General features: G+C 35.6%; 14 non-coding genes across 14 annotated transcripts; all 14 read right to left on the bottom strand.

The window, feature by feature from the left end:
* Positions 1–3,532: 3,532 nt before the first annotated feature.
* TRNAK-UUU (transfer RNA lysine (anticodon UUU)) lies at positions 3,533–3,605 on the bottom strand. Its single transcript has one exon. It is a non-coding gene; the product is annotated as a tRNA-Lys (tRNA).
* A 2,533-nt stretch (positions 3,606–6,138) lies between these two features.
* Positions 6,139–6,211, bottom strand: TRNAK-UUU (transfer RNA lysine (anticodon UUU)). Its single transcript has one exon. It is a non-coding gene; the product is annotated as a tRNA-Lys (tRNA).
* A 967-nt stretch (positions 6,212–7,178) lies between these two features.
* Positions 7,179–7,251, bottom strand: TRNAK-UUU (transfer RNA lysine (anticodon UUU)). The gene has a single exon. It is a non-coding gene; the product is annotated as a tRNA-Lys (tRNA).
* A 966-nt stretch (positions 7,252–8,217) lies between these two features.
* Positions 8,218–8,290, bottom strand: TRNAK-UUU (transfer RNA lysine (anticodon UUU)). The gene has a single exon. It is a non-coding gene; the product is annotated as a tRNA-Lys (tRNA).
* A 967-nt stretch (positions 8,291–9,257) lies between these two features.
* On the bottom strand, positions 9,258–9,330 carry TRNAK-UUU (transfer RNA lysine (anticodon UUU)). The gene has a single exon. It is a non-coding gene; the product is annotated as a tRNA-Lys (tRNA).
* Positions 9,331–10,297: 967 nt separating this feature from the next.
* Positions 10,298–10,370, bottom strand: TRNAK-UUU (transfer RNA lysine (anticodon UUU)). The gene has a single exon. It is a non-coding gene; the product is annotated as a tRNA-Lys (tRNA).
* Positions 10,371–13,415: 3,045 nt separating this feature from the next.
* On the bottom strand, positions 13,416–13,488 carry TRNAK-UUU (transfer RNA lysine (anticodon UUU)). Its single transcript has one exon. It is a non-coding gene; the product is annotated as a tRNA-Lys (tRNA).
* Positions 13,489–14,457: 969 nt separating this feature from the next.
* Positions 14,458–14,530, bottom strand: TRNAK-UUU (transfer RNA lysine (anticodon UUU)). Its single transcript has one exon. It is a non-coding gene; the product is annotated as a tRNA-Lys (tRNA).
* Positions 14,531–16,540: 2,010 nt separating this feature from the next.
* On the bottom strand, positions 16,541–16,613 carry TRNAK-UUU (transfer RNA lysine (anticodon UUU)). The gene has a single exon. It is a non-coding gene; the product is annotated as a tRNA-Lys (tRNA).
* A 967-nt stretch (positions 16,614–17,580) lies between these two features.
* TRNAK-UUU (transfer RNA lysine (anticodon UUU)) lies at positions 17,581–17,653 on the bottom strand. The gene has a single exon. It is a non-coding gene; the product is annotated as a tRNA-Lys (tRNA).
* Positions 17,654–18,622: 969 nt separating this feature from the next.
* On the bottom strand, positions 18,623–18,695 carry TRNAK-UUU (transfer RNA lysine (anticodon UUU)). The gene has a single exon. It is a non-coding gene; the product is annotated as a tRNA-Lys (tRNA).
* A 2,009-nt stretch (positions 18,696–20,704) lies between these two features.
* TRNAK-UUU (transfer RNA lysine (anticodon UUU)) lies at positions 20,705–20,777 on the bottom strand. The gene has a single exon. It is a non-coding gene; the product is annotated as a tRNA-Lys (tRNA).
* Positions 20,778–21,744: 967 nt separating this feature from the next.
* TRNAK-UUU (transfer RNA lysine (anticodon UUU)) lies at positions 21,745–21,817 on the bottom strand. Its single transcript has one exon. It is a non-coding gene; the product is annotated as a tRNA-Lys (tRNA).
* Positions 21,818–22,782: 965 nt separating this feature from the next.
* On the bottom strand, positions 22,783–22,855 carry TRNAK-UUU (transfer RNA lysine (anticodon UUU)). Its single transcript has one exon. It is a non-coding gene; the product is annotated as a tRNA-Lys (tRNA).
* Between the last annotated feature and the right edge of the window lie 2,988 nt (positions 22,856–25,843).

Here is a 25,843-nt window from a genome sequence, read left to right as displayed (position 1 = left end):
CCACTTGCGATAAAAAAAAAAGTTTATTTCACCTTGGTTAATCATAGAGATCTTAGTACACTATAAGTATTCATACCCTCCAAGACTCAATTTCATCTGTACACTTAATTTACAGATGCACACTAATGTCATGCTTGAGTAATGGCATTATAATCCAGTCATACTGTGAATTTGTAAAATGTGAAGAGAAGTTCATCAGCTAAATCAATAAATTATCTTGCGTTATGCGTGGAGTTTCTTGTATTTTTGTTCAAATAATATGGCTATTTACTTCAGAATCACTTGTTTCCTCATCAACAATTTGAGAAATGATGATAATGACCTTTTTTACTTTTATCGCGGAAATCCTTCACAGCATACGTTTTGCATGGCACAGAGAATATAGATTGCCATCGTTTAAAAGGCATACACGCCTGAACAGGGACTTGAACCCTGGACCCTCAGATTAAAAGTCTGATGCTCTACCAACTGAGCTATCCAGGTTTTTTTTTTATCTTGTACTCATCTGGAAAATGGGCAGTTCTGTAACCAATGCCAATTTAATCGTGGCCAATGTTCTGTAAAGTGTGAGCCGAAAGGCTTGGTTGGAAGGTCTCAGGATGCAAAAAGCTTTGATTGTCCCTTGGTTGAACATTTAGATCCCACCAAACTGTAAGTCTTAATGCCCTTCAAGATTCATTTTCAACTATACTGCTTGGGGAATTAATTTGTTAGCTGACTAATTTAATTACTATGTTGCTAACAAATTGGGATGAAGTTGGGTTAGATAGGAAATGAGGTGAAATGTCTAACCTTAATATACTTAGCATTTAATCTACAAGTAATATTTGCCTCATAGCATTTTGTTTAGATGCTGCACCACTTTAAGTCCCACATAGCATCTCAAGTTTCTAGGAAATTATGTATTTGGATTGGACTGACCTGACTTGCACTTACAGATGTTCACTAATGTCCAGCTTTTATCAGTACATGACAGTGTAATGTAATCATACTGTGAAATTGTGTAATGGTAAGAGAAGTTGACCAACTAAGTCAATAAATCCACTTGCGATAAAAAAAAAAGTTTATTTCACCTTGGTTGATCATAGAGATCTTAGTACACTATAAGTATTCATACCCTCCAAGACTCAATTTCATCTGTACACTTAATTTATAGATGTACACTAATGTCATGCTTGTGTAATGGCATTATAATCCAGTCATACTGTGAATTTGTAAAATGTGAAGAGAAGTTCATCAGCTAAATCAATAAATTATCTTGCGTTATGCGTGGAGTTTCTTGTATTTTTGTTCAAATAATATGACTATTTACTTCAGAATCACTTGTTTCCTCATCAACAATTTGAGAAATGATGATAATGACCTTTTTCACTTTTATCGCGGAAATCATTCACAGTATACGTTTTGCATGGCACAGAGAATATAGATTGCCATCGTTTAAAAGGCATACACGCCTGAACAGGGACTTGAACCCTGGACCCTCAGATTAAAAGTCTGATGCTCTACCGACTGAACTATCCAGGCTCTCTTTTTATCTTGTACTCATCTGGAAAATGGGCAGTTCTGTAACCAATGCCAATTTAATCGTGGCCAATGTTCTGTAAAGTGTGAGCCGAAAGGCTTGGTTGGAAGGTCTCAGGATGCAAAAAGCTTTGATTGTCCCTTGGTTGAACATTTAGATCCCACCAAACTGTAAGTCTTAATGTCCTTCAAGATTCATTTTCAACTATACTGCTTAGGGAATTAATTTGTTTGCTGTCTAATTTAATTACTATGTTGCTAACAAATTGGGATGAAGTTGGGTTAGATAGGAAATGAGGTGAAATGTCTAACCTTAATATACTTAGAATTTAATCTACAAGTAATATTTGCCTCGTAGCATTTTATTTAGATGCTGCACCACTTTAAGTCCCACATAGCATCTCAAGTTTCTAGGAAATTATGTATTTGGATTGGACTGACCTGACTTGCACTTACAGATGTTCACTAATGTCCAGCTTTTATCAGTACATGACAGTGTAATGTAATCATACTGTGAAATTGTGTAATGGTAAGAGAAGTTGACCAACTAAGTCAATAAATCCACTTGCGATAAAAAAAAAGTTTATTTCACCTTGGTTGATCATAGAGATCTTAGTACACTATAAGTATTCATACCCTTCAAGACTCAATTTCATCTGTACACCTAATTTACAGATGTACACTAATGTCATGCTTGTGTAATGGCATTATAATCCAGTCATACTGTGAATTTGTAAAATGTGAAGATTAGTTCATCAGCTAAATCAACAAATTATCTTGCGTTATGCGTGGAGTTTCTGGTATTTTTGTCCAAATAATATGGCTATTTACTGCAGAATCACTTGCTTCCTTATCAACAATTTGAGAAATGATGATAATGACCTTTTTCACTTTTATCGCGGAAATCATTCACAGTATACGTTTTAATTGGCACAGAGAATATAGATTGCCATCGTTTAAAAGGCAAACACACCTGAACAGGGACTTGAACCCTGGACCCTCAGATTAAAAGTCTGATGCTCTACCGACTGAGCTATCCAGGCTCTCTTTTTATCTTGTACTCATCTGGAAAATGGGCAGTTCTGTAACCAATGCCAATTTAATCGTGGCCAATGTTCTGTAAAGTGTGAGCCGAAAGGCTTGGTTGGAAGGTCTCAGGATGCAAAAAGCTTTGATTGTCCCTTGGTTGAACATTTAGATCCCACCAAACTGTAAGTCTTAATGCCCTTCAAGATTCATTTTCAACTATACTGCTTGGGGAATTAATTTGTTTGCTGTCTAATTTAATTACTATGTTGCTAACAAATTGGGATGAAGTTGGGTTAGATAGGAAATGAGGTGAAATGTCTAACCTTAATATACTTAGAATTTAATCTACAAGTAATATTTGCCTCGTAGCATTTTGTTTAGATGCTGCACCACTTTAAGTCCCACATAGCATCTCAAGTTTCTAGGAAATTATGTATTTGGATTGGACTGACCTGACTTGCACTTACAGATGTTCACTAATGTCCAGCTTTTATCAGTACATGACAGTGTAATGTAATCATACTGTGAAATTGTGTAATGGTAAGAGAAGTTGACCAACTAAGTCAATAAATCTACATGCGATAAAAAAAAAAGTTTATTTCACCTTGGTTGATCATAGAGATCTTAGTACACTATAAGTATTCATACCCTCCAAGACTCAATTTCATCTGTACACTTAATTTACAGATGTACACTAATGTCATGCTTGTGTAATGGCATTATAATCCAGTCATACTGTGAATTTGTAAAATGTGAAGAGAAGTTCATCAGCTAAATCAATAAATTATCTTGCGTTATGCGTGGAGTTTCTTGTATTTTTGTTCAAATAATATGGCTATTTACTTCAGAATCACTTGTTTCCTCATCAACAATTTGAGAAATGATGATAATGACCTTTTTCACTTTTATCGCGGAAATCATTCACAGTATACGTTTTGCATGGCACAGAGAATATAGATTGCCATCGTTTAAAAGGCATACACGCCTGAACAGGGACTTGAACCCTGGACCCTCAGATTAAAAGTCTGATGCTCTACCGACTGAGCTATCCAGGCTCTCTTTTTATCACGAGAAGTTGACCAACTAAGTCAATAAATCCACTTGCGATAAAAAAAAAAGTTTATTTCACCTTGGTTAATCATAGAGATCTTAGTACACTATAAGTATTCATACCCTCCAAGACTAAATTTCATCTGTACACTTAATTTACAGATGCACACTAATGTCATGCTTGAGTAATGGCATTATAATCCAGTCATACTGTGAATTTGTAAAATGTGAAGAGAAGTTCATCAGCTAAATCAATAAATTATCTTGCGTTATGCGTGGAGTTTCTTGTATTTTTGTTCAAATAATATGGCTATTTACTTCAGAATCACTTGTTTCCTCATCAACAATTTGAGAAATGATGATAATGACCTTTTTTACTTTTATCGCGGAAATCCTTCACAGCATACGTTTTGCATGGCACAGAGAATATAGATTGCCATCGTTTAAAAGGCATACACGCCTGAACAGGGACTTGAACCCTGGACCCTCAGATTAAAAGTCTGATGCTCTACCAACTGAGCTATCCAGGTTTTTTTTTTATCTTGTACTCATCTGGAAAATGGGCAGTTCTGTAACCAATGCCAATTTAATCGTGGCCAATGTTCTGTAAAGTGTGAGCCGAAAGGCTTGGTTGGAAGGTCTCAGGATGCAAAAAGCTTTGATTGTCCCTTGGTTGAACATTTAGATCCCACCAAACTGTAAGTCTTAATGCCCTTCAAGATTCATTTTCAACTATACTGCTTGGGGAATTAATTTGTTAGCTGACTAATTTAATTACTATGTTGCTAACAAATTGGGATGAAGTTGGGTTAGATAGGAAATGAGGTGAAATGTCTAACCTTAATATACTTAGCATTTAATCTACAAGTAATATTTGCCTCATAGCATTTTGTTTAGATGCTGCACCACTTTAAGTCCCACATAGCATCTCAAGTTTCTAGGAAATTATGTATTTGGATTGGACTGACCTGACTTGCACTTACAGATGTTCACTAATGTCCAGCTTTTATCAGTACATGACAGTGTAATGTAATCATACTGTGAAATTGTGTAATGGTAAGAGAAGTTGACCAACTAAGTCAATAAATCCACTTGCGATAAAAAAAAAAGTTTATTTCACCTTGGTTGATCATAGAGATCTTAGTACACTATAAGTATTCATACCCTCCAAGACTCAATTTCATCTGTACACTTAATTTATAGATGTACACTAATGTCATGCTTGTGTAATGGCATTATAATCCAGTCATACTGTGAATTTGTAAAATGTGAAGAGAAGTTCATCAGCTAAATCAATAAATTATCTTGCGTTATGCGTGGAGTTTCTTGTATTTTTGTTCAAATAATATGACTATTTACTTCAGAATCACTTGTTTCCTCATCAACAATTTGAGAAATGATGATAATGACCTTTTTCACTTTTATCGCGGAAATCATTCACAGTATACGTTTTGCATGGCACAGAGAATATAGATTGCCATCGTTTAAAAGGCATACACGCCTGAACAGGGACTTGAACCCTGGACCCTCAGATTAAAAGTCTGATGCTCTACCGACTGAACTATCCAGGCTCTCTTTTTATCTTGTACTCATCTGGAAAATGGGCAGTTCTGTAACCAATGCCAATTTAATCGTGGCCAATGTTCTGTAAAGTGTGAGCCGAAAGGCTTGGTTGGAAGGTCTCAGGATGCAAAAAGCTTTGATTGTCCCTTGGTTGAACATTTAGATCCCACCAAACTGTAAGTCTTAATGTCCTTCAAGATTCATTTTCAACTATACTGCTTAGGGAATTAATTTGTTTGCTGTCTAATTTAATTACTATGTTGCTAACAAATTGGGATGAAGTTGGGTTAGATAGGAAATGAGGTGAAATGTCTAACCTTAATATACTTAGAATTTAATCTACAAGTAATATTTGCCTCGTAGCATTTTATTTAGATGCTGCACCACTTTAAGTCCCACATAGCATCTCAAGTTTCTAGGAAATTATGTATTTGGATTGGACTGACCTGACTTGCACTTACAGATGTTCACTAATGTCCAGCTTTTATCAGTACATGACAGTGTAATGTAATCATACTGTGAAATTGTGTAATGGTAAGAGAAGTTGACCAACTAAGTCAATAAATCCACTTGCGATAAAAAAAAAGTTTATTTCACCTTGGTTGATCATAGAGATCTTAGTACACTATAAGTATTCATACCCTTCAAGACTCAATTTCATCTGTACACCTAATTTACAGATGTACACTAATGTCATGCTTGTGTAATGGCATTATAATCCAGTCATACTGTGAATTTGTAAAATGTGAAGATTAGTTCATCAGCTAAATCAACAAATTATCTTGCGTTATGCGTGGAGTTTCTGGTATTTTTGTCCAAATAATATGGCTATTTACTGCAGAATCACTTGCTTCCTTATCAACAATTTGAGAAATGATGATAATGACCTTTTTCACTTTTATCGCGGAAATCATTCACAGTATACGTTTTGCATGGCACAGAGAATATAGATTGCCATCGTTTAAAAGGCATACACGCCTGAACAGGGACTTGAACCCTGGACCATCAGATTAAAAGTCTGATGCTCTACCGACTGAGCTATCCAGGCTCTCTTTTTATCTTGTACTCATCTGGAAAATGGGCAGTTCTGTAACCAATGCCAATTTAATCGTGGCCAATGTTCTGTAAAGTGTGAGCCGAAAGGCTTGGTTGGAAGGTCTCAGGATGCAAAAAGCTTTGATTGTCCCTTGGTTGAACATTTAGATCCCACCAAACTGTAAGTCTTAATGCCCTTCAAGATTCATTTTCAACTATACTGCTTGGGGAATTAATTTGTTTGCTGTCTAATTTAATTACTATGTTGCTAACAAATTGGGATGAAGTTGGGTTAGATAGGAAATGAGGTGAAATGTCTAACCTTAATATACTTAGAATTTAATCTACAAGTAATATTTGCCTCGTAGCATTTTATTTAGATGCTGCACCACTTTAAGTCCCACATAGCATCTCAAGTTTCTAGGAAATTATGTATTTGGATTGGACTGACCTGACTTGCACTTACAGATGTTCACTAATGTCCAGCTTTTATCAGTACATGACAGTGTAATGTAATCATACTGTGAAATTGTGTAATGGTAAGAGAAGTTGACCAACTAAGTCAATAAATCCACTTGCGATAAAAAAAAAGTTTATTTCACCTTGGTTGATCATAGAGATCTTAGTACACTATAAGTATTCAAACCCTTCAAGACTCAATTTCATCTGTACACCTAATTTACAGATGTACACTAATGTCATGCTTGTGTAATGGCATTATAATCCAGTCATACTGTGAATTTGTAAAATGTGAAGATTAGTTCATCAGCTAAATCAACAAATTATCTTGCGTTATGCGTGGAGTTTCTGGTATTTTTGTCCAAATAATATGGCTATTTACTGCAGAATCACTTGTTTCCTTATCAACAATTTGAGAAATGATGATAATGACCTTTTTCACTTTTATCGCGGAAATCATTCACAGCATACGTTTTGCATGGCACAGAGAATATAGATTGCCATCGTTTAAAAGGCATACACGCCTGAACAGGGACTTGAACCCTGGACCATCAGATTAAAAGTCTGATGCTCTACCGACTGAGCTATCCAGGCTCTCTTTTTATCTTGTACTCATCTGGAAAATGGGCAGTTCTGTAACCAATGCCAATTTAATCGTGGCCAATGTTCTGTAAAGTGTGAGCCGAAAGGCTTGGTTGGAAGGTCTCAGGATGCAAAAAGCTTTGATTGTCCCTTGGTTGAACATTTAGATCCCACCAAACTGTAAGTCTTAATGCCCTTCAAGATTCATTTTCAACTATACTGCTTGGGGAATTAATTTGTTTGCTGTCTAATTTAATTACTATGTTGCTAACAAATTGGGATGAAGTTGGGTTAGATAGGAAATGAGGTGAAATGTCTAACCTTAATATACTTAGAATTTAATCTACAAGTAATATTTGCCTCGTAGCATTTTATTTAGATGCTGCACCACTTTAAGTCCCACATAGCATCTCAAGTTTCTAGGAAATTATGTATTTGGATTGGACTGACCTGACTTGCACTTACAGATGTTCACTAATGTCCAGCTTTTATCAGTACATGACAGTGTAATGTAATCATACTGTGAAATTGTGTAATGGTAAGAGAAGTTGACCAACTAAGTCAATAAATCCACTTGCGATAAAAAAAAAGTTTATTTCACCTTGGTTGATCATAGAGATCTTAGTACACTATAAGTATTCATACCCTTCAAGACTCAATTTCATCTGTACACCTAATTTACAGATGTACACTAATGTCATGCTTGTGTAATGGCATTATAATCCAGTCATACTGTGAATTTGTAAAATGTGAAGATTAGTTCACAGCTAAATCAACAAATTATCTTGCGTTATGCGTGGAGTTTCTGGTATTTTTGTCCAAATAATATGGCTATTTACTGCAGAATCACTTGCTTCCTTATCAACAATTTGAGAAATGATGATAATGACCTTTTTCACTTTTATCGCGGAAATCATTCACAGTATACGTTTTAATTGGCACAGAGAATATAGATTGCCATCGTTTAAAAGGCAAACACGCCTGAACAGGGACTTGAACCCTGGACCCTCAGATTAAAAGTCTGATGCTCTACCGACTGAGCTATCCAGGCTCTCTTTTTATCTTGTACTCATCTGGAAAATGGGCAGTTCTGTAACCAATGCCAATTTAATCGTGGCCAATGTTCTGTAAAGTGTGAGCCGAAAGGCTTGGTTGGAAGGTCTCAGGATGCAAAAAGCTTTGATTGTCCCTTGGTTGAACATTTAGATCCCACCAAACTGTAAGTCTTAATGCCCTTCAAGATTCATTTTCAACTATACTGCTTGGGGAATTAATTTGTTTGCTGTCTAATTTAATTACTATGTTGCTAACAAATTGGGATGAAGTGGGGTTAGATAGGAAATGAGGTGAAATGTCTAACCTTAATATACTTAGAATTTAATCTACAAGTAATATTTGCCTCGTAGCATTTTATTTAGATGCTGCACCACTTTAAGTCCCACATAGCATCTCAAGTTTCTAGGAAATTATGTATTTGGATTGGACTGACCTGACTTGCACTTACAGATGTTCACTAATGTCCAGCTTTTATCAGTACATGACAGTGTAATGTAATCATACTGTGAAATTGTGTAATGGTAAGAGAAGTTGACCAACTAAGTCAATAAATCCACTTGCGATAAAAAAAAAGTTTATTTCACCTTGGTTGATCATAGAGATCTTAGTACACTATAAGTATTCATACCCTTCAAGACTCAATTTCATCTGTACACCTAATTTACAGATGTACACTAATGTCATGCTTGTGTAATGGCATTATAATCCAGTCATACTGTGAATTTGTAAAATGTGAAGATTAGTTCATCAGCTAAATCAACAAATTATCTTGCGTTATGCGTGGAGTTTCTGGTATTTTTGTCCAAATAATATGGCTATTTACTGCAGAATCACTTGTTTCCTTATCAACAATTTGAGAAATGATGATAATGACCTTTTTCACTTTTATCGCGGAAATCATTCACAGCATACGTTTTGCATGGCACAGAGAATATAGATTGCCATCGTTTAAAAGGCATACACGCCTGAACAGGGACTTGAACCCTGGACCCTCAGATTAAAAGTCTGATGCTCTACCGACTGAGCTATCCAGGCTCTCTTTTTATCTTGTACTCATCTGGAAAATGGGCAGTTCTGTAACCAATGCCAATTTAATCGTGGCCAATGTTCTGTAAAGTGTGAGCCGAAAGGCTTGGTTGGAAGGTCTCAGGATGCAAAAAGCTTTGATTGTCCCTTGGTTGAACATTTAGATCCCACCAAACTGTAAGTCTTAATGCCCTTCAAGATTCATTTTCAACTATACTGCTTGGGGAATTAATTTGTTTGCTGTCTAATTTAATTACTATGTTGCTAACAAATTGGGATGAAGTTGGGTTAGATAGGAAATGAGGTGAAATGTCTAACCTTAATATACTTAGAATTTAATCTACAAGTAATATTTGCCTCGTAGCATTTTATTTAGATGCTGCACCACTTTAAGTCCCACATAGCATCTCAAGTTTCTAGGAAATTATGTATTTGGATTGGACTGACCTGACTTGCACTTACAGATGTTCACTAATGTCCAGCTTTTATCAGTACATGACAGTGTAATGTAATCATACTGTGAAATTGTGTAATGGTAAGAGAAGTTGACCAACTAAGTCAATAAATCCACTTGCGATAAAAAAAAAGTTTATTTCACCTTGGTTGATCATAGAGATCTTAGTACACTATAAGTATTCATACCCTTCAAGACTCAATTTCATCTGTACACCTAATTTACAGATGTACACTAATGTCATGCTTGTGTAATGGCATTATAATCCAGTCATACTGTGAATTTGTAAAATGTGAAGATTAGTTCATCAGCTAAATCAACAAATTATCTTGCGTTATGCGTGGAGTTTCTGGTATTTTTGTCCAAATAATATGGCTATTTACTGCAGAATCACTTGCTTCCTTATCAACAATTTGAGAAATGATGATAATGACCTTTTTCACTTTTATCGCGGAAATCATTCACAGCATACGTTTTGCATGGCACAGAGAATATAGATTGCCATCGTTTAAAAGGCATACACGCCTGAACAGGGACTTGAACCCTGGACCCTCAGATTAAAAGTCTGATGCTCTACCGACTGAGCTATCCAGGCTCTCTTTTTATCTTGTACTCATCTGGAAAATGGGCAGTTCTGTAACCAATGCCAATTTAATCGTGGCCAATGTTCTGTAAAGTGTGAGCCGAAAGGCTTGGTTGGAAGGTCTCAGGATGCAAAAACCTTTGATTGTCCCTTGGTTGAACATTTAGATCCCACCAAACTGTAAGTCTTAATGCCCTTCAAGATTCATTTTCAACTATACTGCTTGGGGGATTAATTTGTTTGCTGTCTAATTTAATTACTATGTTGCTAACAAATTGGGATGAAGTTGGGTTAGATAGGAAATGAGGTGAAATGTCTAACCTTAATATACTTAGAATTTAATCTACAAGTAATATTTGCCTCGTAGCATTTTATTTAGATGCTGCACCACTTTAAGTCCCACATAGCATCTCAAGTTTCTAGGAAATTATGTATTTGGATTGGACTGACCTGACTTGCACTTACAGATGTTCACTAATGTCCAGCTTTTATCAGTACATGACAGTGTAATGTAATCATACTGTGAAATTGTGTAATGGTAAGAGAAGTTGACCAACTAAGTCAATAAATCCAATTGCGATAAAAAAAAGTTTATTTCACCTTGGTTGATTATAGAGATCTTAGTACACTATAAGTATTCATACCCTTCAAGACTCAATTTCATCTGTACACCTAATTTACAGATGTACACTAATGTCATGCTTGTGTAATGGCATTATAATCCAGTCATACTGTGAATTTGTAAAATGTGAAGATTAGTTCATCAGCTAAATCAACAAATTATCTTGCGTTATGCGTGGAGTTTCTGGTATTTTTGTCCAAATAATATGGCTATTTACTGCAGAATCACTTGTTTCCTTATCAACAATTTCAGAAATGATGATAATGACCTTTTTCACTTTTATCGCGGAAATCATTCACAGTATACGTTTTGCATGGCACAGAGAATATAGATTGCCATCGTTTAAAAGGCATACACGCCTGAACAGGGACTTGAATCCTGGACCATCAGATTAAAAGTCTGATGCTCTACCGACTGAGCTATCCAGGCTCTCTTTTAATCTTGTACTCATCTGGAAAATGGGCAGTTCTGTAACCAATGCCAATTTAATCGTGGCCAATGTTCTGTAAAGTGTGAGCCAAAAGGCTTGGTTGGAAGGTCTCAGGATGCAAAAAGCTTTGATTGTCCCTTGGTTGAACATTTAGATCCCACCAAACTGTAAGTCTTAATGCCCTTCAAGATTCATTTTCAACTATACTGCTTGGGGGATTAATTTGTTTGCTGTCTAATTTAATTACTATGTTGCTAACAAATTGGGATGAAGTTGGGTTAGATAGGAAATGAGGTGAAATGTCTAACCTTAATATACTTAGAATTTAATCTACAAGTAATATTTGCCTCGTAGCATTTTATTTAGATGCTGCACCACTTTAAGTCCCACATAGCATCTCAAGTTTCTAGGAAATTATGTATTTGGATTGGACTGACCTGACTTGCACTTACAGATGTTCACTAATGTCCAGCTTTTATCAGTACATGACAGTGTAATGTAATCATACTGTGAAATTGTGTAATGGTAAGAGAAGTTGACCAACTAAGTCAATAAATCCAATTGCGATAAAAAAAAGTTTATTTCACCTTGGTTGATTATAGAGATCTTAGTACACTATAAGTATTCATACCCTTCAAGACTCAATTTCATCTGTACACCTAATTTACAGATGTACACTAATGTCATGCTTGTGTAATGGCATTATAATCCAGTCATACTGTGAATTTGTAAAATGTGAAGATTAGTTCATCAGCTAAATCAACAAATTATCTTGCGTTATGCGTGGAGTTTCTTGTATTTTTGTTCAAATAATATGGCTATTTACTTCAGAATCACTTGTTTCCTCATCAACAATTTCAGAAATGATGATAATGACCTTTTTCACTTTTATCGCGGAAATCATTCACAGTATACGTTTTGCATGGCACAGAGAATATAGATTGCCATCGTTTAAAAGGCATACATGCCTGAACAGGGACTTGAATCCTGGACCATCAGATTAAAAGTCTGATGCTCTACCGACTGAGCTATCCAGGCTCTCTTTTAATCTTGTACTCATCTGGAAAATGGGCAGTTCTGTAACCAATGCCAATTTAATCGTGGCCAATGTTCTGTAAAGTGTGAGCCAAAAGGCTTGGTTGGAAGGTCTCAGGATGCAAAAACCTTTGATTGTCCCTTGGTTGAACATTTAGATCCCACCAAACTGTAAGTCTTAATGCCCTTCAAGATTCATTTTCAACTATACTGCTTGGGGGATTAATTTGTTTGCTGTCTAATTTAATTACTATGTTGCTAACAAATTGGGATGAAGTTGGGTTAGATAGGAAATGAGGTGAAATGTCTAACCTTAATATACTTAGAATTTAATCTACAAGTAATATTTGCCTCGTAGCATTTTATTTAGATGCTGCACCACTTTAAGTCCCACATAGCATCTCAAGTTTCTAGGAAATTATGTATTTGGATTGGACTGACCTGACTTGCACTTACAGATGTTCACTAATGTCCAGCTTTTATCAGTACATGACAGTGTAATGTAATCATAGTGTGAAATTGTGTAATGGTAAGAGAAGTTGACCAACTAAGTCAATAAATCCACTTGCGATAAAAAAAAAGTTTATTTCACCTTGGTTGATCATAGAGATCTTAGTACACTATAAGTATTCATACCCTTCAAGACTCAATTTCATCTGTACACCTAATTTACAGATGTACACTAATGTCATGCTTGTGTAATGGCATTATAATCCAGTCATACTGTGAATTTGTAAAATGTGAAGATTAGTTCATCAGCTAAATCAACAAATTATCTTGCGTTATGCGTGGAGTTTCTGGTATTTTTGTCCAAATAATATGGCTATTTACTGCAGAATCACTTGTTTTCTTATCAACAATTTCAGAAATGATGATAATGACCTTTTTCACTTTTATCGCGGAAATCATTCACAGTATACGTTTTGCATGGCACAGAGAATATAGATTGCCATCGTTTAAAAGGCATACACGCCTGAACAGGGACTTGAACCCTGGACCATCAGATTAAAAGTCTGATGCTCTACCGACTGAGCTATCCAGGCTCTCTTTTTATCTTGTACTCATCTGGAAAATGGGCAGTTCTGTAACCAATGCCAATTTAATCGTGGCCAATGTTCTGTAAAGTGTGAGCCGAAAGGCTTGGTTGGAAGGTCTCAGGATGCAAAAAGCTTTGATTATCCCTTGGTTGAACATTTAGATCCCACAAAACTGTAAGTCTTAATGCCCTTCAAGATTCATTTTCAACTATACTGCTTGGGGGATTTATTTGTTAGCTGACTAATTTAATTACTATGTTGCTAACAAATTGGGATAAAGTTGGGTTAGATAGGAAATGAGGTGAAATGTCTAACCTTAATATACTTAGCATTTAATCTACAAGTAATATTTGCCTCATAGCATTTTGTTTAGATGCTGCACCACTTTAAGTCCCACATAGCATCTCAAGTTTCTAGGAAATTATGTATTTGGATTGGACTGACCTGACTTGCACTTACAGATGTTAACTAATGTCCAGCTTTTATCAGTACATGACAGTGTAATGTAATCATACTGTGAAATTGTGAAATGGTAAGAGAAGTTGACCAACTAAATCAATAAATCCACTTGCGATAAAAAAAAAAAGTTTATTTCACCTTGGTTGATCATAGAGATCTTAGTACACTATAAGTATTCATACCCTTCAAGACTCAATTTCATCTGTACACTTAATTTACAGATGTACACTAATGTCATGCTTGTGTAATGGCATTATAATCCAGTCATACTGTGAATTTGTAAAATGTGAAGATTAGTTCATCAGCTAAATCAACAAATTATCTTGCGTTATGCGTGGAGTTTCTGGTATTTTTGTCCAAATAATATGGCTATTTACTGCAGAATCACTTGTTTTCTTATCAACAATTTCAGAAATGATGATAATGACCTTTTTCACTTTTATCGCGGAAATCATTCACAGTATACGTTTTGCATGGCACAGAGAATATAGATTGCCATCGTTTAAAAGGCATACACGCCTGAACAGGGACTTGAACCCTGGACCATCAGATTAAAAGTCTGATGCTCTACCGACTGAGCTATCCAGGCTCTCTTTTTATCTTGTACTCATCTGGAAAATGGGCAGTTCTGTAACCAATGCCAATTTAATCGTGGCCAATGTTCTGTAAAGTGTGAGCCGAAAGGCTTGGTTGGAAGGTCTCAGGATGCAAAAAGCTTTGATTATCCCTTGGTTGAACATTTAGATCCCACAAAACTGTAAGTCTTAATGCCCTTCAAGATTCATTTTCAACTATACTGCTTGGGGGATTTATTTGTTAGCTGACTAATTTAATTACTATGTTGCTAACAAATTGGGATAAAGTTGGGTTAGATAGGAAATGAGGTGAAATGTCTAACCTTAATATACTTAGCATTTAATCTACAAGTAATATTTGCCTCATAGCATTTTGTTTAGATGCTGCACCACTTTAAGTCCCACATAGCATCTCAAGTTTCTAGGAAATTATGTATTTGGATTTGACTGACCTGACTTGCACTTACAGATGTTAACTAATGTCCAGCTTTTATCAGTACATGACAGTGTAATGTAATCATACTGTGAAATTGTGAAATGGTAAGAGAAGTTGACCAACTAAATCAATAAATCCACTTGCGATAAAAAAAAAAAGTTTATTTCACCTTGGTTGATCATAGAGATCTTAGTACACTATAAGTATTCATACCCTTCAAGACTCAATTTCATCTGTACACTTAATTTACAGATGTACACTAATGTCATGCTTGTGTAATGGCATTATAATCCAGTCATACTGTGAATTTGTAAAATGTGAAGATTAGTTCATCAGCTAAATCAACAAATTATCTTGCGTTATGCGTGGAGTTTCTGGTATTTTTGTCCAAATAATATGGCTATTTACTGCAGAATCACTTGTTTTCTTATCAACAATTTCAGAAATGATGATAATGACCTTTTTCACTTTTATCGCGGAAATCATTCACAGTATACGTTTTGCATGGCACAGAGAATATAGATTGCCATCGTTTAAAAGGCATACATGCCTGAACAGGGACTTGAACCCTGGACCATCAGATTAAAAGTCTGATGCTCTACCGACCGAGCTATCCAGGCTCTCTTTTTATCTTGTACTCATCTGGAAAATGGGCAGTTCTGTAACCAATGCCAATTTAATCGTGGCCAATGTTCTGTAAAGTGTGAGCCGAAAGGCTTGGTTGGAAGGTCTCAGGATGCAAAAAGCTTTGATTATCCCTTGGTTGAACATTTAGATCCCACCAAACTGTAAGTCTTAATGCCCTTCAAGATTCATTTTCAACTATACTGCTTGGGGAATTAATTTGTTTGCTGTCTAATTTAATTACTATGTTGCTAACAAATTGGGATGAAGTGGGGTTAGATAGGAAATGAGGTGAAATGTCTAACCTTAATATACTTAGAATTTAATCTACAAGTAATATTTGCCTCGTAGCATTTTATTTAGATGCTGCACCACTTTAAGTCCCACATAGCATCTCAAGTTTCTAGGAAATTATGTATTTGGATTGGACTGACCTGACTTGCACTTACAGATGTTCACTAATGTCCAGCTTTTATCAGTACATGACAGTGTAATGTAATCATACTGTGAAATTGTGTAATGGTAAGAGAAGTTGACCAACTAAGTCAATAAATCTACTTGCGATAAAAAAAAAAGTTTATTTCACCTTGGTTGATCATAGAGATCTTAGTACACTATAAGTATTCATACCCTCCAAGACTCAATTTCATCTGTACACTTAATTTACAGATGTACACTAATGTCATGCTTGTGTAATGGCATTATAATCCAGTCATACTGTGAATTTGTAAAATGTGAAGAGAAGTTCATCAGCTAAATCAATAAATTATCTTGCGTTATGCGTGGAGTTTCTTGTATTTTTGTTCAAATAATATGGCTATTTACTTCAGAATCCCTTGTTTCCTCATCAACAATTTGAGAAATGATGATAATGACCTTTTTCACTTTTATCGCGGAAATCCTTCACAGCATACGTTTTGCATGGCACAGAGAATATAGATTGCCATCGTTTAAAAGGCATACACGCCTGAACAGGGACTTGAACCCTGGACCCTCAGATTAAAAGTCTGATGCTCTACCGACTGAGCTATCCAGGCTCTCTTTTTATCTTGTACTCATCTGGAAAATGGGCAGTTCTGTAACCAATGCCAATTTAATCGTGGCCAATGTTCTGTAAAGTGTGAGCCGAAAGGCTTGGTTGGAAGGTCTCAGGATGCAAAAAGCTTTGATTGTCCCTTGGTTGAACATTTAGATCCCACCAAACTGTAAGTCTTAATGCCCTTCAAGATTCATTTTCAACTATACTGCTTGGGGGATTAATTTGTTTGCTGTCTAATTTAATTACTATGTTGCTAACAAATTGGGATGAAGTTGGGTTAGATAGGAAATGAGGTGAAATGTCTAACCTTAATATACTTAGAATTTAATCTACAAGTAATATTTGCCTCGTAGCATTTTATTTAGATGCTGCACCACTTTAAGTCCCACATAGCATCTCAAGTTTCTAGGAAATTATGTATTTGGATTGGACTGACCTGACTTGCACTTACAGATGTTCACTAATGTCCAGCTTTTATCAGTACATGACAGTGTAATGTAATCATACTGTGAAATTGTGTAATGGTAAGAGAAGTTGACCAACTAAGTCAATAAATCCACTTGCGATAAAAAAAAAGTTTATTTCACCTTGGTTGATCATAGAGATCTTAGTACACTATAAGTATTCATACCCTTCAAGACTCAATTTCATCTGTACACCTAATTTACAGATGTACACTAATGTCATGCTTGTGTAATGGCATTATAATCCAGTCATACTGTGAATTTGTAAAATGTGAAGATTAGTTCATCAGCTAAATCAACAAATTATCTTGCGTTATGCGTGGAGTTTCTTGTATTTTTGTTCAAATAATATGGCTATTTACTTCAGAATCACTTGTTTCCTCATCAACAATTTGAGAAATGATGATAATGACCTTTTTCACTTTTATCGCGGAAATCCTTCACAGCATACGTTTTGTATGGCACAGAGAATATAGATTGCCATCGTTTAAAAGGCATACATGCCTGAACAGGGACTTGAACCCTGGACCCTCAGATTAAAAGTCTGATGCTCTACCAACTGAGCTATCCAGGCTCTCTTTTTATCTTGTACTCATCTGGAAAATGGGCAGTTCTGTAACCAATGCCAATTTAATCGTGGCCAATGTTCTGTAAAGTGTGAGCCGAAAGGCTTGGTTGGAAGGTCTCAGGATGCAAAAAGCTTTGATTGTCCCTTGGTTGAACATTTAGATCCCACCAAACTGTAAGTCTTAATGCCCTTCAAGATTCATTTTCAACTATACTGCTTGGGGGATTAATTTGTTTGCTGTCTAATTTAATTACTATGTTGCTAACAAATTGGGATGAAGTTGGGTTAGATAGGAAATGAGGTGAAATGTCTAACCTTAATATACTTAGAATTTAATCTACAAGTAATATTTGCCTCGTAGCATTTTATTTAGATGCTGCACCACTTTAAGTCCCACATAGCATCTCAAGTTTCTAGGAAATTATGTATTTGGATTGGACTGACCTGACTTGCACTTACAGATGTTAACTAATGTCCAGCTTTTATCAGTACATGACAGTGTAATGTAATCATACTGTGAAATTGTGAAATGGTAAGAGAAGTTGACCAACTAAATCAATAAATCCACTTGCGATAAAAAAAAAAAGTTTATTTCACCTTGGTTGATCATAGAGATCTTAGTACACTATAAGTATTCATACCCTTCAAGACTCAATTTCATCTGTACACTTAATTTACAGATGTACACTAATGTCATGCTTGTGTAATGGCATTATAATCCAGTCATACTGTGAATTTGTAAAATGTGAAGATTAGTTCATCAGCTAAATCAACAAATTATCTTGCGTTATGCGTGGAGTTTCTGGTATTTTTGTCCAAATAATATGGCTATTTACTGCAGAATCACTTGTTTTCTTATCAACAATTTCAGAAATGATGATAATGACCTTTTTCACTTTTATCGCGGAAATCATTCACAGTATACGTTTTGCATGGCACAGAGAATATAGATTGCCATCGTTTAAAAGGCATACACGCCTGAACAGGGACTTGAACCCTGGACCATCAGATTAAAAGTCTGATGCTCTACCGACTGAGCTATCCAGGCTCTCTTTTTATCTTGTACTCATCTGGAAAATGGGCAGTTCTGTAACCAATGCCAATTTAATCGTGGCCAATGTTCTGTAAAGTGTGAGCCGAAAGGCTTGGTTGGAAGGTCTCAGGATGCAAAAAGCTTTGATTATCCCTTGGTTGAACATTTAGATCCCACAAAACTGTAAGTCTTAATGCCCTTCAAGATTCATTTTCAACTATACTGCTTGGGGGATTTATTTGTTAGCTGACTAATTTAATTACTATGTTGCTAACAAATTGGGATAAAGTTGGGTTAGATAGGAAATGAGGTGAAATGTCTAACCTTAATATACTTAGCATTTAATCTACAAGTAATATTTGCCTCATAGCATTTTGTTTAGATGCTGCACCACTTTAAGTCCCACATAGCATCTCAAGTTTCTAGGAAATTATGTATTTGGATTGGACTGACCTGACTTGCACTTACAGATGTTAACTAATGTCCAGCTTTTATCAGTACATGACAGTGTAATGTAATCATACTGTGAAATTGTGAAATGGTAAGAGAAGTTGACCAACTAAATCAATAAATCCACTTGCGATAAAAAAAAAAAGTTTATTTCACCTTGGTTGATCATAGAGATCTTAGTACACTATAAGTATTCATACCCTTCAAGACTCAATTTCATCTGTACACTTAATTTACAGATGTACACTAATGTCATGCTTGTGTAATGGCATTATAATCCAGTCATACTGTGAATTTGTAAAATGTGAAGATTAGTTCATCAGCTAAATCAACAAATTATCTTGCGTTATGCGTGGAGTTTCTGGTATTTTTGTCCAAATAATATGGCTATTTACTGCAGAATCACTTGTTTTCTTATCAACAATTTCAGAAATGATGATAATGACCTTTTTCACTTTTATCGCGGAAATCATTCACAGTATACGTTTTGCATGGCACAGAGAATATAGATTGCCATCGTTTAAAAGGCATACATGCCTGAACAGGGACTTGAACCCTGGACCATCAGATTAAAAGTCTGATGCTCTACCGACCGAGCTATCCAGGCTCTCTTTTTATCTTGTACTCATCTGGAAAATGGGCAGTTCTGTAACCAATGCCAATTTAATCGTGGCCAATGTTCTGTAAAGTGTGAGCCGAAAGGCTTGGTTGGAAGGTCTCAGGATGCAAAAAGCTTTGATTATCCCTTGGTTGAACATTTAGATCCACCAAACTGTAAGTCTTAATGCCCTTCAAGATTCATTTTCAACTATACTGCTTGGGGAATTAATTTGTTTGCTGTCTAATTTAATTACTATGTTGCTAACAAATTGGGATGAAGTGGGGTTAGATAGGAAATGAGGTGAAATGTCTAACCTTAATATACTTAGAATTTAATCTACAAGTAATATTTGCCTCGTAGCATTTTATTTAGATGCTGCACCACTTTAAGTCCCACATAGCATCTCAAGTTTCTAGGAAATTATGTATTTGGATTGGACTGACCTGACTTGCACTTACAGATGTTCACTAATGTCCAGCTTTTATCAGTACATGACAGTGTAATGTAATCATACTGTGAAATTGTGTAATGGTAAGAGAAGTTGACCAACTAAGTCAATAAATCTACTTGCGATAAAAAAAAAAGTTTATTTCACCTTGGTTGATCATAGAGATCTTAGTACACTATAAGTATTCATACCCTCCAAGACTCAATTTCATCTGTACACTTAATTTACAGATGTACACTAATGTCATGCTTGTGTAATGGCATTATAATCCAGTCATACTGTGAATTTGTAAAATGTGAAGAGAAGTTCATCAGCTAAATCAATAAATTATCTTGCGTTATGCGTGGAGTTTCTTGTATTTTTGTTCAAATAATATGGCTATTTACTTCAGAATCCCTTGTTTCCTCATCAACAATTTGAGAAATGATGATAATGACCTTTTTCACTTTTATCGCGGAAATCCTTCACAGCATACGTTTTGCATGGCACAGAGAATATAGATTGCCATCGTTTAAAAGGCATACACGCCTGAACAGGGACTTGAACCCTGGACCCTCAGATTAAAAGTCTGATGCTCTACCGACTGAGCTATCCAGGCTCTCTTTTTATCTTGTACTCATCTGGAAAATGGGCAGTTCTGTAACCAATGCCAATTTAATCGTGGCCAATGTTCTGTAAAGTGTGAGCCGAAAGGCTTGGTTGGAAGGTCTCAGGATGCAAAAAGCTTTGATTGTCCCTTGGTTGAACATTTAGATCCCACCAAACTGTAAGTCTTAATGCCCTTCAAGATTCATTTTCAACTATACTGCTTGGGGGATTAATTTGTTTGCTGTCTAATTTAATTACTATGTTGCTAACAAATTGGGATGAAGTTGGGTTAGATAGGAAATGAGGTGAAATGTCTAACCTTAATATACTTAGAATTTAATCTACAAGTAATATTTGCCTCGTAGCATTTTATTTAGATGCTGCACCACTTTAAGTCCCACATAGCATCTCAAGTTTCTAGGAAATTATGTATTTGGATTGGACTGACCTGACTTGCACTTACAGATGTTCACTAATGTCCAGCTTTTATCAGTACATGACAGTGTAATGTAATCATACTGTGAAATTGTGTAATGGTAAGAGAAGTTGACCAACTAAGTCAATAAATCCACTTGCGATAAAAAAAAAGTTTATTTCACCTTGGTTGATCATAGAGATCTTAGTACACTATAAGTATTCATACCCTTCAAGACTCAATTTCATCTGTACACCTAATTTACAGATGTACACTAATGTCATGCTTGTGTAATGGCATTATAATCCAGTCATACTGTGAATTTGTAAAATGTGAAGATTAGTTCATCAGCTAAATCAACAAATTATCTTGCGTTATGCGTGGAGTTTCTTGTATTTTTGTTCAAATAATATGGCTATTTACTTCAGAATCACTTGTTTCCTCATCAACAATTTGAGAAATGATGATAATGACCTTTTTCACTTTTATCGCGGAAATCCTTCACAGCATACGTTTTGTATGGCACAGAGAATATAGATTGCCATCGTTTAAAAGGCATACATGCCTGAACAGGGACTTGAACCCTGGACCCTCAGATTAAAAGTCTGATGCTCTACCAACTGAGCTATCCAGGCTCTCTTTTTATCTTGTACTCATCTGGAAAATGGGCAGTTCTGTAACCAATGCCAATTTAATCGTGGCCAATGTTCTGTAAAGTGTGAGCCGAAAGGCTTGGTTGGAAGGTCTCAGGATGCAAAAAGCTTTGATTGTCCCTTGGTTGAACATTTACATCCCACCAAACTGTAAGTCTTAATGCCCTTCAAGATTCATTTTCAACTATACTGCTTGGGGGATTAATTTGTTTGCTGTCTAATTTAATTACTATGTTGCTAACAAATTGGGATGAAGTTGGGTTAGATAGGAAATGAGGTGAAATGTCTAACCTTAATATACTTAGAATTTAATCTACAAGTAATATTTGCCTCGTAGCATTTTATTTAGATGCTGCACCACTTTAAGTCCCACATAGCATCTCAAGTTTCTAGGAAATTATGTATTTGGATTGGACTGACCTGACTTGCACTTACAGATGTTCACTTATGTCCAGCTTTTATCAGTACATGACAGTGTAATGTAATCATACTGTGAAATTGTGTAATGGTAAGAGAAGTTGACCAACTAAGTCAATAAATCCACTTGCGATAAAAAAAAAGTTTATTTCACCTTGGTTGATCATAGAGATCTTAGTACACTATAAGTATTCATACCCTTCAAGACTCAATTTCATCTGTACACCTAATTTACAGATGTACACTAATGTCATGCTTGTGTAATGGCATTATAATCCAGTCATACTGTGAATTTGTAAAATGTGAAGAGAAGTTCATCAGCTAAATCAACAAATTATCTTGCGTTATGCGTGGTTTCTTGTATTTTTGTTCAAATAATATGGCTATTTACTTCAGAATCACTTGTTTCCTCATCAACAATTTGAGAAATGATGATAATGACCTTTTTCACTTTTATCGCGGAAATCCTTCACAGCATACGTTTTGCATGGCACAGAGAATATAGATTGCCATCGTTTAAAAGGCATACATGCCTGAACAGGGACTTGAACCCTGGACCCTCAGATTAAAAGTCTGATGCTCTACCGACTGAGCTATCCAGGCTCTCTTTTTATCTTGTACTCATCTGGAAAATGGGCAGTTCTGTAACCAATGCCAATTTAATCGTGGCCAATGTTCTGTAAAGTGTGAGCCGAAAGGCTTGGTTGGAAGGTCTCAGGATGCAAAAAGCTTTGATTGTCCCTTGGTTGAACATTTAGATCCCACCAAACTGTAAGTCTTAATGCCCTTCAAGATTCATTTTCAACTATACTGCTTGGGGGATTAATTTGTTTGCTGTCTAATTTAATTACTATGTTGCTAACAAATTGGGATGAAGTTGGGTTAGATAGGAAATGAGGTGAAATGTCTAACCTTAATATACTTAGAATTTAATCTACAAGTAATATTTGCCTCGTAGCATTTTATTTAGATGCTGCACCACTTTAAGTCCCACATAGCATCTCAAGTTTCTAGGAAATTATGTATTTGGATTGGACTGACCTGACTTGCACTTACAGATGTTCACTAATGTCCAGCTTTTATCAGTACATGACAGTGTAATGTAATCATACTGTGAAATTGTGTAATGGTAAGAGAAGTTGACCAACTAAGTCAATAAATCCACTTGCGATAAAAAAAAAGTTTATTTCACCTTGGTTGATCATAGAGATCTTAGTACACTATAAGTATTCATACCCTTCAAGACTCAATTTCATCTGTACACTTAATTTACAGATGTACACTAATGTCATGCTTGTGTAATGGCATTATAATCCAGTCATACTGTGAATTTGTAAAATGTGAAGAGAAGTTCATCAGCTAAATCAATAAATTATCTTGCGTTATGCGTGGAGTTTCTGGTATTTTTGTCCAAATAATATGGCTATTTACTGCAGAATCACTTGTTTCTTTATCAACAATTTGATAAATTATGATAATGACCTTTTTCACTTTTATCGCGGAAATCATTCACAGTATACATTTTGCATGGCACAGAGAATATAGATTGCCATCGTTTAAAAGGCATACATGCCTGAACAGGGACTTGAAGCCTGGACCCTCAGATTAAAAGTCTGATGCTTTACCGACTGAGCTATCCAGGCTCTCTTTTTATCTTGTACTCATCTGGAAAATGGGCAGTTCTGTAACCAATGCCAATTTAATTGTGGCCAATGTTCTGTAAAGTGTGAGCCGAAAGGCTTGGTTGGAAAGTCACAGGATGCAAAAAGCTTTGATTGTCCCTTGGTTGAACATTTAGATCCCACCAAACTATAAGTATCAATGCTCTTCAAGATTCAATTTCAACTATACTGCTTGGGGGATTAATTTGTTAGCTGACTAATTTAATTACTATGTTGCTAACAAATTGGGATGAAGTTGGGTTAGATAGGAAATGAGGTGAAATGTCTAACCTTAATATACTTAGAATTTAATCTACAAGTAATATTTGCCTCGTAGCATTTTATTTAGATGCTGCACCACTTTAAGTCCCACATAGCATCTCAAGTTTCTAGGAAATTATGTATTTGGATTGGACTGACCTGACTTGCACTTACAGATGTTCACTAATGTCCAGCTTTTATCAGTACATGACAGTGTAATGTAATCATACTGTGAAATTGTGTAATGGTAAGAGAAGTTGACCAACTAAGTCAATAAATCCACTTGCGATAAAAAAAAAAGTTTATTTCACCTTGGTTGATCATAGAGATCTTAGTACACTATAAGTATTCATACCCTTCAAGACTCAACTTCATCTGTACACTTAATTTACAGATGTACACTAATGTCATGCTTGAGTAATGGCATTATAATCCAGTCATACTGTGAATTTGTAAAATGTGAAGAGAAGTTCATCAGCTAAATCAATAAATTATCTTGCGTTATGCGTGGAGTTTCTGGTATTTTTGTCCAAATAATATGGCTATTTACTGCAGAATCACTTGTTTCCTTATCAACAATTTGATAAATGATGATAATGACCTTTTTCACTTTTATCGCGGAAATCATTCACAGTATACATTTTGCATGGCACAGAGAATATAGATTGCCATCGTTTAAAAGGCATACATGCCTGAACAGGGACTTGAAGCCTGGACCCTCAGATTAAAAGTCTGATGCTTTACCGACTGAGCTATCCAGGCTCTCTTTTTATCTTGTACTCATCTGGAAAATGGGCAGTTCTGTAACCAATGCCAATTTAATCGTGGCCAATGTTCTGTAAAGTGTGAGCCGAAAGGCTTGGTTGGAAGGTCTCAGGATGCAAAAAGCTTTGATTGTCCCTTGGTTGAACATTTAGATCCCACCAAACTGTAAGTCTTAATGCCCTTCAAGATTCATTTTCAACTATACTGCTTGGGGAATTAATTTGTTTGCTGTCTAATTTAATTACTATGTTGCTAACAAATTGGGATGAAGTTGGGTTAGATAGGAAATGAGGTGAAATGTCTAACCTTAATATACTTAGAATTTAATCTACAAGTAATATTTGCCTCGTAGCATTTTATTTATATGCTGCACCACTTTAAGTCCCACATAGCATCTCAAGTTTCTAGGAAATTATGTATTTGGATTGGACTGACCTGACTTGCACTTACAGATGTTCACTAATGTCCAGCTTTTATCAGTACATGACAGTGTAATGTAATCATACTGTGAAATTGTGTAATGGTAAGAGAAGTTGACCAACTAAGTCAATAAATCTACTTGCGATAAAAAAAAAAGTTTATTTCACCTTGGTTAATCATAGAGATCTTAGTACACTATAAGTATTCATACCCTCCAAGACTCAATTTCATCTGTACACTTAATTTACAGATGCACACTAATGTCATGCTTGAGTAATGGCATTATAATCCAGTCATACTGTGAATTTGTAAAATGTGAAGAGAAGTTCATCAGCTAAATCATTAAATTATCTTGCGTTATGCGTGGAGTTTCTTGTATTTTTGTTCAAATAATATGACTATTTACTTCAGAATCACTTGTTTCCTCATCAACAATTTGAGAAATGATGATAATGACCTTTTTTACTTTTATCGCGGAAATCCT

This window comes from Mixophyes fleayi, unplaced genomic scaffold, assembly GCF_038048845.1.
Source record: "Mixophyes fleayi isolate aMixFle1 unplaced genomic scaffold, aMixFle1.hap1 Scaffold_128, whole genome shotgun sequence".
Taxonomy (NCBI): Eukaryota; Metazoa; Chordata; class Amphibia; order Anura; family Limnodynastidae; genus Mixophyes; species Mixophyes fleayi.
Note: the sequence above shows the minus strand (reverse complement) of the source record. Positions and strands in the feature narration are given on the sequence as shown.